Genomic DNA, 11,111 nt, shown 5'->3' with positions numbered 1-11,111 from the left:
GGCATGTGCTATGTACGGTGGGAAGGTTTCCAAACTAATCGGCGTGGGAGCTAATACGTACCTATATTTTGGAATTTTCTTTAGAAATCTATATGGCTTATATTAAGAAACGGAGGGAGTATTAGATACAGATTAGAATTCATATTCAGCTTATTTGGAATCACATAGATCTATTTGGATTTGGATTCTTAGCTATCCAAAACCTCTATCATATAAAAATCAAAAGAGCTATAGACGGGCCAACAAAGACAATTTTCACATTCACATAGTTAGTTAGAGAATGCCAAACCAAAAAAAAGAAAAAAATTATCTCTTTATTATTAGGTATAGATAAAAGATATAAATATATCTCATGTTAATGATTTTTTTATCATGCAACACTCACTCACCACGAGACTGAACTCATAAAAGTTGGGCGAATAGGCATATATAATTTTATGCCCTATTTTTAATCGATTTGATTACAATAGCGGGAATTTTTTCGATTCTTAATTGTGCCAGTTTAAAGTTCTGAAGCGGTGATCAAAACAATCAAAAATAATGGAAGCGTTTGGCAGGGTTCTTAATTGTGCCATGTTTTTGTAAAGAGCGGTCCATATGGTGTTAGGAATTAAGCCATCTCAAAATGCCCAAAACTTGTTTAATGTATGGTACTCTTGGAAAAATAAGAATTTTCAATCCCTCTTATTTATTGGTGTGGCGGCCATTTTATGGTCAATCTGGAAAACAAGGAATAAAGTTGTTTTTGACAATTATCGACCTAATTCTCTTTTGTAGGTGTTATTCAGGGGATCTATTTGCTTCAATCGTGGGCTCAATTGCAATGCTGTGAGGTTCAACGAGCGCTTATGGTGGAGCCTTGTCGAACTTCGGAGACCGTGGCAATAAGTCTCTATGTCCTACGTGATGTAGATTAGGCCCAATCTTCCGAAAGGTATGATAGCGTCGATTGGTGGAGACTCGACGTTCACGATCTAGGCTTCAAACCAAGACTGATTCGGGCCCCCACAACTGTTACACCACTGCTCCGTTGGTTATCAACCACGCGAACACGATTGACCTCGTCGAGAAGGCTTTCCTGCAAGCGAATCGAGAACACAAGCAAGAACGGGATGAACGCAATCTGAAATTACAAATAAATATGAGGCTTATAAAAATAAGAAGGAGTTCAAGTCTTTATTCGAAAGGACTAATTGCCACAGGCGAACAAGATCAAGAACTGGGGCCCTGGTTCACAGCAAGCAGCCTTTGCGACACAGTTGCAACAAAACGATGTCTGTTTCACGAGGAAATCAAGAACTAAACAAAACCCAAACCCTAAGGAGAGCGACGACTGCTATTTATAGAGTCTTGGGCATCACCCCCCTGAACGCACCCCCTAATGGGCCCAAATACGATACACAGTCCAACGGATCAAAAGACGGTGTCGCAGCACCCTGGCAGATTCTGGATGCTGACTTCTTTCGATGATTTCCGTTGATTCTAAAGGGCTTTTGACATGAGACCAATTGGGTTGGCTTCCTTATCCAATTAGCTTTCCATCCATATGTGGATCATCGAAAACGAAGTCCGGATGCATCCTGGGTGACCAGTTTAAGGCAGACTGGTCCTGGAACCTGAGATGGGCTCCAACTTCAGTTGGACTAGGCCTCCACCATGAGAAAGATGAATTGGACGCCCATGTTGGTCCTCCTCCTCTCCTTGGCTTGTATGTGATGAAGAAGTGATGTCCTCATCACTATGGATGATCTTCTTTTGTTTAGAATTAGATTTTGAGTTGTTTGAGTTTTTAAGTAAGTTGTAATAAGTTAATCTGACTCCTCTTCAATGACGATGAAGTCATATACTCTTTCCATTATTAAAACAATCGAAGACTGGGCTTTGAATTTTATTCGATAATGATACCCTTATGGTGTCCGTTCTTTCGAACGGGACCATTCTGTCTGCCCTCGTGCCTCACGCCACGTGCCGTCCGTGCATCGCGCTGCACGTCTAGTGCCTCCTGTCGCGGCCGCAATCCATCCACCTGTTGTGGCCACTTCCGAGGTCCGTGGACCATGGACGACCTTCATGCCACTCTATGGCATCGAGCTCCGCACCGACGTCGAGCTCTGCGTCAACGAGCCTATAAGTGCAATCAAGCCCTAATTATGGGTTTTGATGATAATGACCACGCAATTAGAGAACTAATAATATTTATCAAGATGACAAGTAAGATAATCATAAGAGAAGATGTGGTACATAACGTAGGAGCCCCCAATTACAAAAGATGACGGCATCAAGCTCAAAAGGAGGTTTATCTCATTTTATATTTTGAATTTGAGTATAGAAAAAGTCATACTATAAAGGGGGACACAATGCTTAAGTCAACATGTACAACCAAGTGCTCAATCTTACACAAACGCATCCTTAAAGCTCAGCCACGACAGCCAGCTCAACTCCCTTCTATTCCTTACTGTTTGGCTTGGTGCGGTAGTGCCACACCTGAAGCATGGCTATGTCGCATAGCGGCACTATCGCGACTTATCTGACCATTGGGACTAGGGGAGGTATTTATACCTCTCCCCTTCCCCCACAATGGTCCTCTTTCTCGCCTAGCTCATTCAGACCGACAAGAACAGACTTGTGCTCACTCTCTCTCTCTCCTCCATTGGTGCCCTAAAGCTCTCAAGTTCTTCTCTTTGATTTCTCCATCAATCCTTGAGAAAAAAAAGGCTCCAAACTCGATTAGAGAGCAGATTCATTGGTTCCCCAACTCAAAAGAGCACTTGGTTCATGTTTTGGCCGACGGTTGTGTTTATTACTCTTGGAGCTTTGCTCCTAGCCGGCTAGAGCGTCGCCCATGGAGCTTGCCAACTTGTATGGCAGTCCCAGAAGGTTTGTAACCATCTTTTGAAGCTAGTAAACTTACCCCTCATCTCAAGAGTTAAGTCTCTTGACTTGAGAACGAGGAAGGGTTGCAAAGCCCTAAACCTTAGTGGCTAACCTCAACAACATGGACTTAGGCAAGCCTTAGTGGCGAGCTGAGCCACAGAATAAATCATTGTATCACCGTGTGCTTGATTTACATACTTGTTATTCATATTGTTGTTGAGGTGATTTCTAGGGTTTGTGGCCGATCTACTTATGTGTGCTACTTTTACCACTTCTAGCTATCGATCTGTGATCCATATACTTGCAGGAAGCTTAGTAATTTCTCCCATCTAAGTTTCCATTCATAGATTTTGAACTGTGCCTTAAAGTTGTCTGTAGGTGTGGAAGTGCCGCTATTCTAGCTCGGCAGTGCCGTAGCACGGCAGTGCCGTAGCACGGTAGTGCCGTGGGCTCAGAGCAGTAGTGCCACGGGTGAAATTTAACATTTGCTCAAGTTTTGTTTTAACAAGCCTATTCACCCCTCTATAGGCTAACCAAAGATCCTACAAGTGGTATTAGAGCAGGTTACCTCATGTATGCTTCACCGCGTGAGGTATGGAGCCCGGAGGAGGATCCGGTGTTGTGAAGCCCATAGACATCGAGCCGGAGGGCGTGAGCTTGTACGATACCGACAATAGTGAGCTCAGCACATCTACAACAAGCAACACCATGCTCCCACAGCTAGAGGCGATTGTTGGTATAAATTAATGCACACAGAATAATCCGCAAGCACATAGATAATATACCAATGTAGCACTTCCCCGGGAGTAACCCAGTTTTATATCGATCTCAAGAAAACGTGTGTGAGAATAACCAAATCTAACTTAACCCAACTTCACAATCAAGGTTAGATAACAGGAGTATAAAGGAGATCACTACGGTCTTCTAGTTCTAACTTCGGTCAGCTTTGTCTTCTATTGTTCAATTCTAGGGATATTACTAAAGAAAGCACAGACATAGTATGTTTCCTATAGTAACAAGGTCCTGCTAGGCCTACAAACGGGAGGTGGACTACAAAGGATTCAACGAGGCTATATGAGTCACCCTCGCGAGCTACCACTGATCCGAAAAGTAGTGTACATCCATGAGTAACCAAGTCTAATCACCACGCTTACACTATGAATACTACTTTAACCCAGGAGCTACAAGGATTAAAGTACTCAAAAGAGTCGCAAACCTGAAGAACAATATAAATAAGATGCTTACTTGAATTAGAAGTTGATTACCAGAGAATCTCAAAAGCAAGCTCAAGAATAACTTGATTCTGACAGGGTACAAGCCGTAGAGGGAGCACCGATAGACCGACACTTCCTCTAAACTCTTCTCTCTCACTCTATCTCTCTATTTCTAATACAAGACTAGATCCTATTGAGGACTAATCTTCTCTTGATTGCTAGCTCTAATCCTGGTGTAAATATGAATTAGGGTTTCTAGCCCTTAGGCTCTTAGGATCATATGCATGGATATGCCCTAGAGAGGGGGTACAGGCAGGTATATATAGGGGCCTTCAAGCATCCTAGACCCTCGGATCAAACCGACTTAAAAGGATGGCATAGATGCAAACCCTAAGGCGGTGGAGAACCAACGTAGGGATGGGAGGCTAACATAGGGGTCCCACAGGCCGGCCGGCATGACAGTGGGGCTAACCAGTCCCACCTGTCATGGACACATGGCCTGCTACGGTGGAGTACCTCCTAGAGTCTTCTAGAGTCTTCCCACATAGATACCATCGTGGATAAACATGATTTCCTTTGACAAATAGGTCATCCTTGGCAATTTTCTGATTAAATCCAGCTGGAAACACAGATTCACAAAAACTCATGAAATTTGTTAGTTTAAACCCCTAAGTCTATGTTGGTGATTCATTTTAGTCATTTATGCAAGGTATATTGACGGTTTGTGATGTATGTTAACTACCGTCAATAAACTCCTCCACACTTAGGCTTTTACTCGTCCTCGATAAAAGGATGGATTACTTAAGACATAACCTTAGGACAAGTCATCAACATAAAACCATTCCCAGTCATACATGCTCTGTAGGATTCAAAGTGTCTACCATGAAACTTTGGGCGGTTGAAGAATGGAACAGCTTGAAATAGATCACCATCTTCCTTCAATCAAGTCAATTGGAGAAACATTTTAAGATTTTTGAAAACAAAATATAGCTTACCTTCTCCTTTTGTGGTACTCTCAAATCTCTCAATATATGTAGTATTTTTGGATCCTCACCAAGGCATTGATAACTTTGCCTTCTTTTTGCCTACTTCTAAAAGATTATGTGGAGCTCAGGTAGGGATAAATACGTGAACATACTTGCATTGCATATATTGTAAAGTCAAAACAAGGATCCGAGGAGAAAAATGTCATACTCTTAGATCAAGATGTGCATGTGCATGAATGCATATGGTAGCTAACCTAATTATACTATGCTCCTTGAAACATATCTCTCGTGTTGAGAACTTTCAAACATTTTTAAGAGAACATGGTGATGAGATCCTAACATATAGGTATGTTAAGCCTCAGGTCCAATGGTTCCCCACCAAAGAAGACCCCCCGACCGACCCCTTTAGGATCGCCCGGGAGTCCGGGGGCTATGCCCATCGGGCACGCTCATGCACACCCTCTGACAAATAGACTCGCCCAAGTCTGACTTGGCCACGACCTTCACTAGGGCTTGGGGGCTCGTCCTATCAAGGACTGACATCGAAGCCAATGGGGGTTATCGAATTAACAACTTCGAGTCCCCTAGGAGTGCACGTAGCAACTCCTCTTTAGGATCTTTGCGCTGAGTTACACACACATACCCAATACAATGCATACTGGACAACTCAGTCCCATACACACTCTAGTCTCATGCTCATTCCTGAAACATTGTTGATAACAAAATAGGATTTGAGAGAATAAGATTATTACTAAATCTAATGCTTCGAACAAATCTATCCCTACACTAAGTTGTCGCACTTGTCGCTCGTCTAACTATCGAGTTACATGCAACTCATCTTGGAAAATGCCCATTCCAAGGTCTGCTAACCCTTGCATTCGCCGAGGCTAGTCTCAGGAAGATGCCCTAATTGCCTGCAAAACAATTTAACGGCTGCACCATAAGTACATTGCGTACTCGTAGGACTTAATTCCAACATGTAAGATTTGGTGGATGCATAGGGTAATTATCAGGCATTTGTATGGTTGCGAAAAGCAATGATATTCGTTAAGAGTATGACATGCTTTCTCAACATTAGAATTACAGTATGTTTCATCTATAGCAAAAGTGCTTGTAGCCCATCATTCATTCCACCATGGGTATAGAAAGAAAGAACAACCAAATAGTTCTGTCCTAAAGGACTCTAGGCTTTCAAGACTCTGCAGAGGTGTATAACTATACCCACATGGAGAAACGGGACTAACCACCATACACCGGGCCCGATAGTAAGGGTTGCCTCACGTTCTCCAACCTTTCCCTAATCTAGCCTGAGTGTCACATGAAAGGTTTGACTGGGTTCCTAGTCAATGTCCCGGACATTCTGGACTGATGCCACCCCCTTGCCAGTTTCATGGATAAATAGGTCGCAACTAGTTACTTGGCTTATCGACCCCATTCGTGACATGTGGTCTATACGGGTGGTTACTCAGACTTACGTATCCCAATACATGGTCCTTACTACTCCACAAGCTATGTCATCTGAGATCCCACACTCATGATGACCTACCCCTCGCATGAGCAAGATATCCAAGTTATCATCAAGATTATCACATTAGGGATATTATTCCTTAGCTAGATTAGTAAGATGAGTCAAGTTGTACCCTCACTGGTTTTAGTAGTTAATTATCTAGGTGTAACATCTTACACGTGTGAGTATGAGTTCCCTTCTCATGCTCAACTTCCACCGTTGCCCAAGCAACTAAGTAATAAGCATTAAGCGTTCCCATTCTCGTTGTTTAGATGAGAGGCTTCTAACAGATTAAAGAGTTACTCTAAGTGTTATGTGAAAGAGATCATTGTCCAACTCTACATGCAATGCATAACTCATAATGTGACTTGATAAGTCAAACGATCCACGATTTCCTCGAAGGGGAATCCATAGATTACATCATAATGTGAGAGTCCAGGAAGATGAAACTATCACATTATCATTATTCAGTTGATACCATAGTTCATACATCAAAGAATTACAAGTTTATAGGGTATTAAAACACTTGATAACACATTTATGTACAATGCATACTAGCAGAAACACACGTAGAACATCATCAGAGTAGACATAGAGCATCAGCGGGTGAAGGCTCCTCCTTCACAGGCAATCATCAAAGTCGGCGTAGAATGTTAGCGGGCATAGACTTCACCTCTCAACCAAACTTGAGCGCAGGAATGAGACCACCTATTCCTTCTAATCTCCATTGTCATTGTCATAGAAGACATCCGAACCTGCCAAATATTTTCTTAGTATGATTTGTACTAGCCACTGGCTCCCACCCTATGCTTTGCGTTTGCTTTTGTGGTAAGTGGAATGCAAGGGTAGAGCAAAAGACCTATTTATGGCTATAGTTTTCCTATTCAAGTTTATCAATATTTTATAATAGTTCATCAAGTTTTAACCCATCTCATCCACATGTTCACCCATCCCATCACACACATCTCACCACTCTCACTCTCTAGGCGACAAGGATGACTCCCTCTCGTGCCTTGACTCAGTGGCCAATGCCAAAAACCAACAACAACCCAGGGGAAGAGAAAAAAGGACTCCACTCACTAATCAAGGGAAGCATTGGTCATAGGAATGTCCATATCCGAGGACGCGGCTATACGTATAGATCAATCAACTCTGCAGAGCTTGTACACCTAGAACCACAAGATCACCATCATTGGCGGTGCCCCGCCTAGGCTAATACTAGGCTACCTTCCAACTGGTGCGATGCCACCGTACCACTCACCCCTAGGCCACCCTAGAGTCCATCGACACTCTGAGACTGTGAGACATAGTGTCGGGCCCCTAGAGGTCACTACGCTATCTTAGGAGGGTGTGGGTCCCATGCTCGTACCTCTCTACACTATCTGCTAACAACCTAGTAGTAGTGTCACCGTCCTAGCTGGTCAGCATCCATCCCCCGCCCATTCAGGAATGAGTGGTGTGCACATAGGGTCCTATGATCTGGTTCTCTCAACATACCAGTCCTTAGGGGGACCAGACATGACATCTTCTCAAAGGGGATAACCAACACCCCGTGCCTCGATGGCACCTCCATCCCGGGGCTTCATCCCATAGAGACACTCTACCCTAGGACCTTCTAATCTCATATGTACCTACCACAGGTACCTCTCGTAGGGGATGCCTAGGTCACACCCCCTAGCAAGACTCATCCAAAGACTCATCATAGAATCCTGTCCGGTCGACTCAACCCTCACCACACACCCAAAACGCACGCCAAGATCTCCACAAGTTATCACCAGTTTTAGTGGCACCATGTGCCTTAGCCACTCACAAACAATCCTCTAGCAAGCATCACATCACAGATATAATGCTTAGTAGAAGCAGTAGTAAGTAATAAGCAAGCGTCTAGCCTATTAGCGGTGTGCAGGGGTAAGGGTTGCATCAAGGTAAAGGCTTTCAAGCAATTCTACCATGCAACCTATCATAGTTCAATTGCATGAAATAAAGCACTAATAGCTATATTATTGCATGCCTAATAGGATTCTATGAGGTTGGGTGGGACATGGCACCTGTTAAATGTCATCTCCACGATCCTTAGTGTACTCATAGTCGTTCTCCTCTAAGGTCCTACTGCCATCCGCATGTTCTTCCTCCAATGGGTTCTGATCCAATCAATGCTAACCTTGATGCAACTACCTTGATAGAGCATCGAGCAAGATAGAAAGTAATCAATACTCTAAAAAGGCAACAAGACACAGAAGAACAACTACACCAGAAGAACACCAAGGGAAAATGGCTTAGCCCTCCTGGTGGATGTTTGATCCCTGGGCTAAAAGAAGCAGAAGTGGTTGTTTGCTAAGCACAAGCTTAAGTCTTAGCCTAGCCAGTACTTCCCAGGTTGATCGTGTCGACCTGTATGGCTTTAATAAAAATGGCATAGACCCTGGCTCATCTTAAGCAAACACCATGGTTCATGGTCTTCTGATCCGGGCGTCATGGAGATTGACGAGAATCGAAAAGAGTAGCTAAAGGGGAAAGGAAGCAGTTTTAGTTCCTCTCAATCCATCCGCCATTATAATTGATGGGAACTAAGAAAGGGTGGAACGGGGCAGAGAAAAGAAGGGAGGTGGTATACTTCTTCCAATCCACACGCCATGGCAAGAGACGGGGCATCAAAAGGAGCGACACATAAAAGAACACGAGTGCCCAAACTACTTGTAGGGTTCCATGACCTAGGTGCACTAATTGCACTGAGACATCCCTAGGGTTCTTAGCGGTGTGGTTGTCACCACAAGAACCAAAGAAATGCTATGGTCTAAATAGGTACAAGCATACATGGGCTTAAGCATGATAGAACCAAAAGAGGGGGACACGAGATTCAACTTCCTTTGATCCACTCACCATAGCAAACAATGGGAATTGAAGGAATCAAATCAAGAGAGCAATAAACACCAAACAAGCGAAGGTCTCAATCCACGTCTTACTAGATCAACGAGGATTGAGAACAAGAGAGGAGAGAATTGAATCCGTACTCTTTCGACCAACTTGTCATGGAACGAATGAAGGTTGGAAGAAAGGAGACACGGTCCTATGATCCAAACCCACTCGTAGGGCACCACGACCATGCAACTAAGTCGCCACAAGGCTATCCCTAAGGTCCATAGCGATGCGGTTGTCACCGCTAGAACTGAAGGAATGCTATGGTCAATGTGGTACAAGCATATGAGGTGGTTAGGATAAACAAGCAAGCAAAAGAGGTAAAGCTCGATGGTCATGGCGAGGCAACTCATAGCCATGAGCTTCACCTAAATGAGTTGGCTTTCGTCGGTTCCATGAAGGTTGTCCCCTAATTCATATTCCACTAGACTAGGTCACATGGGCCTCGAAATGTGCGGGTAAGAACCACGTCGATATCGACATCAAGTCCACAATGGCCATGTCCTAGGGACATGGATAGGAGCTAGCATTCATAGTACTACAAAGCCAATTAAGAAGAGAGGGAACTAGTTACGCTCGGCGTTACAGCCACGGCGGGATGAACCCATGACTAAAACAATCGAACAAAGTATGATCCCTCAACCGGCTCGAAGGCACGGTCTCTAGATGATGACAAATGACACACAACCGGTAACACAACAACACAAGAACAAGAGCTAAACCAACACGATGACGACTAGACAGAGTAGCACATATCCATAGCATAAGAGATAGACACCATATCACAAGAGATAGATTGGCACAAAGGCATGACATAGGCATAGATAGATAGATCATCTATGAACAAGTATAGATGACAAGTATGCAATAAAATGAAATGAAAACCAAGAGCTTTTTCAACATTGAGGTTGGCATCGATGGGTTCAAAGGTTCAACCTTGATGGTGAAGGGTTGCTACGGCGTGTCCTAGCGGGCTGCGGTTAGCTGCTCGCTAGCTATGGCTTGGTCGCGCCTAGCTACAGCTAGCTACGGCTGGCTAGAGGTGGCAGCAGGTGGCTAGGAGGTGGCTGCTACTGGCTAGACTCGATAGTAGGCAGATGGGAGGTGATTAGAGCTCTAGCGAGGTAGACGTTGATGTCCGTTAGCTGTTGCTCCTGGTGGCGTCCAAGGTGGAGGTTGTAGGGGCACCATAGGATGGCAAGGATGTGATTAGGGTAGCCACGCCAAGGAAGAAGCTAGGTGCAGCCTTCCTACAGGGCATAGAACTCGGGATGAAGGCCAGTCTCAGACATGAATGTCATCAGAAAGGGGAAAAGGCAGAGGCTTTGGCAATAGAGGCTCATTAGTAGTGGCTACTATGGTCAGCAAGGTGATGGTGAATAGTGGATGGCATCAGTGAAGGGTTCGGTGGCATGGTGAAGATGGCAAGACGTAGTTGTCGTAGAACGGAGGTGAAGGAGCCCACGATGGTGCTCTGCTACCCGATGAGGTGGTGCTGGCACTATGGACAAGGCGGCAGAGGTGGTGGCGTGGCCGCTGTTGAGGCATGGTCTGAGGAGGAGGAGGTGCGTCATGGTAGAGCAAACCAACTCAGAGCAGTGAGTCAAGGACGCA

The sequence above is a fragment of the Miscanthus floridulus genome, chromosome 17 (genome assembly GCF_019320115.1).
Source record: "Miscanthus floridulus cultivar M001 chromosome 17, ASM1932011v1, whole genome shotgun sequence".
In the NCBI taxonomy this organism is placed as follows: Eukaryota; Viridiplantae; Streptophyta; class Magnoliopsida; order Poales; family Poaceae; genus Miscanthus; species Miscanthus floridulus.
The sequence above is the reverse complement of the archived record's forward strand: the minus strand, read 5'-3'. Positions refer to the sequence as shown.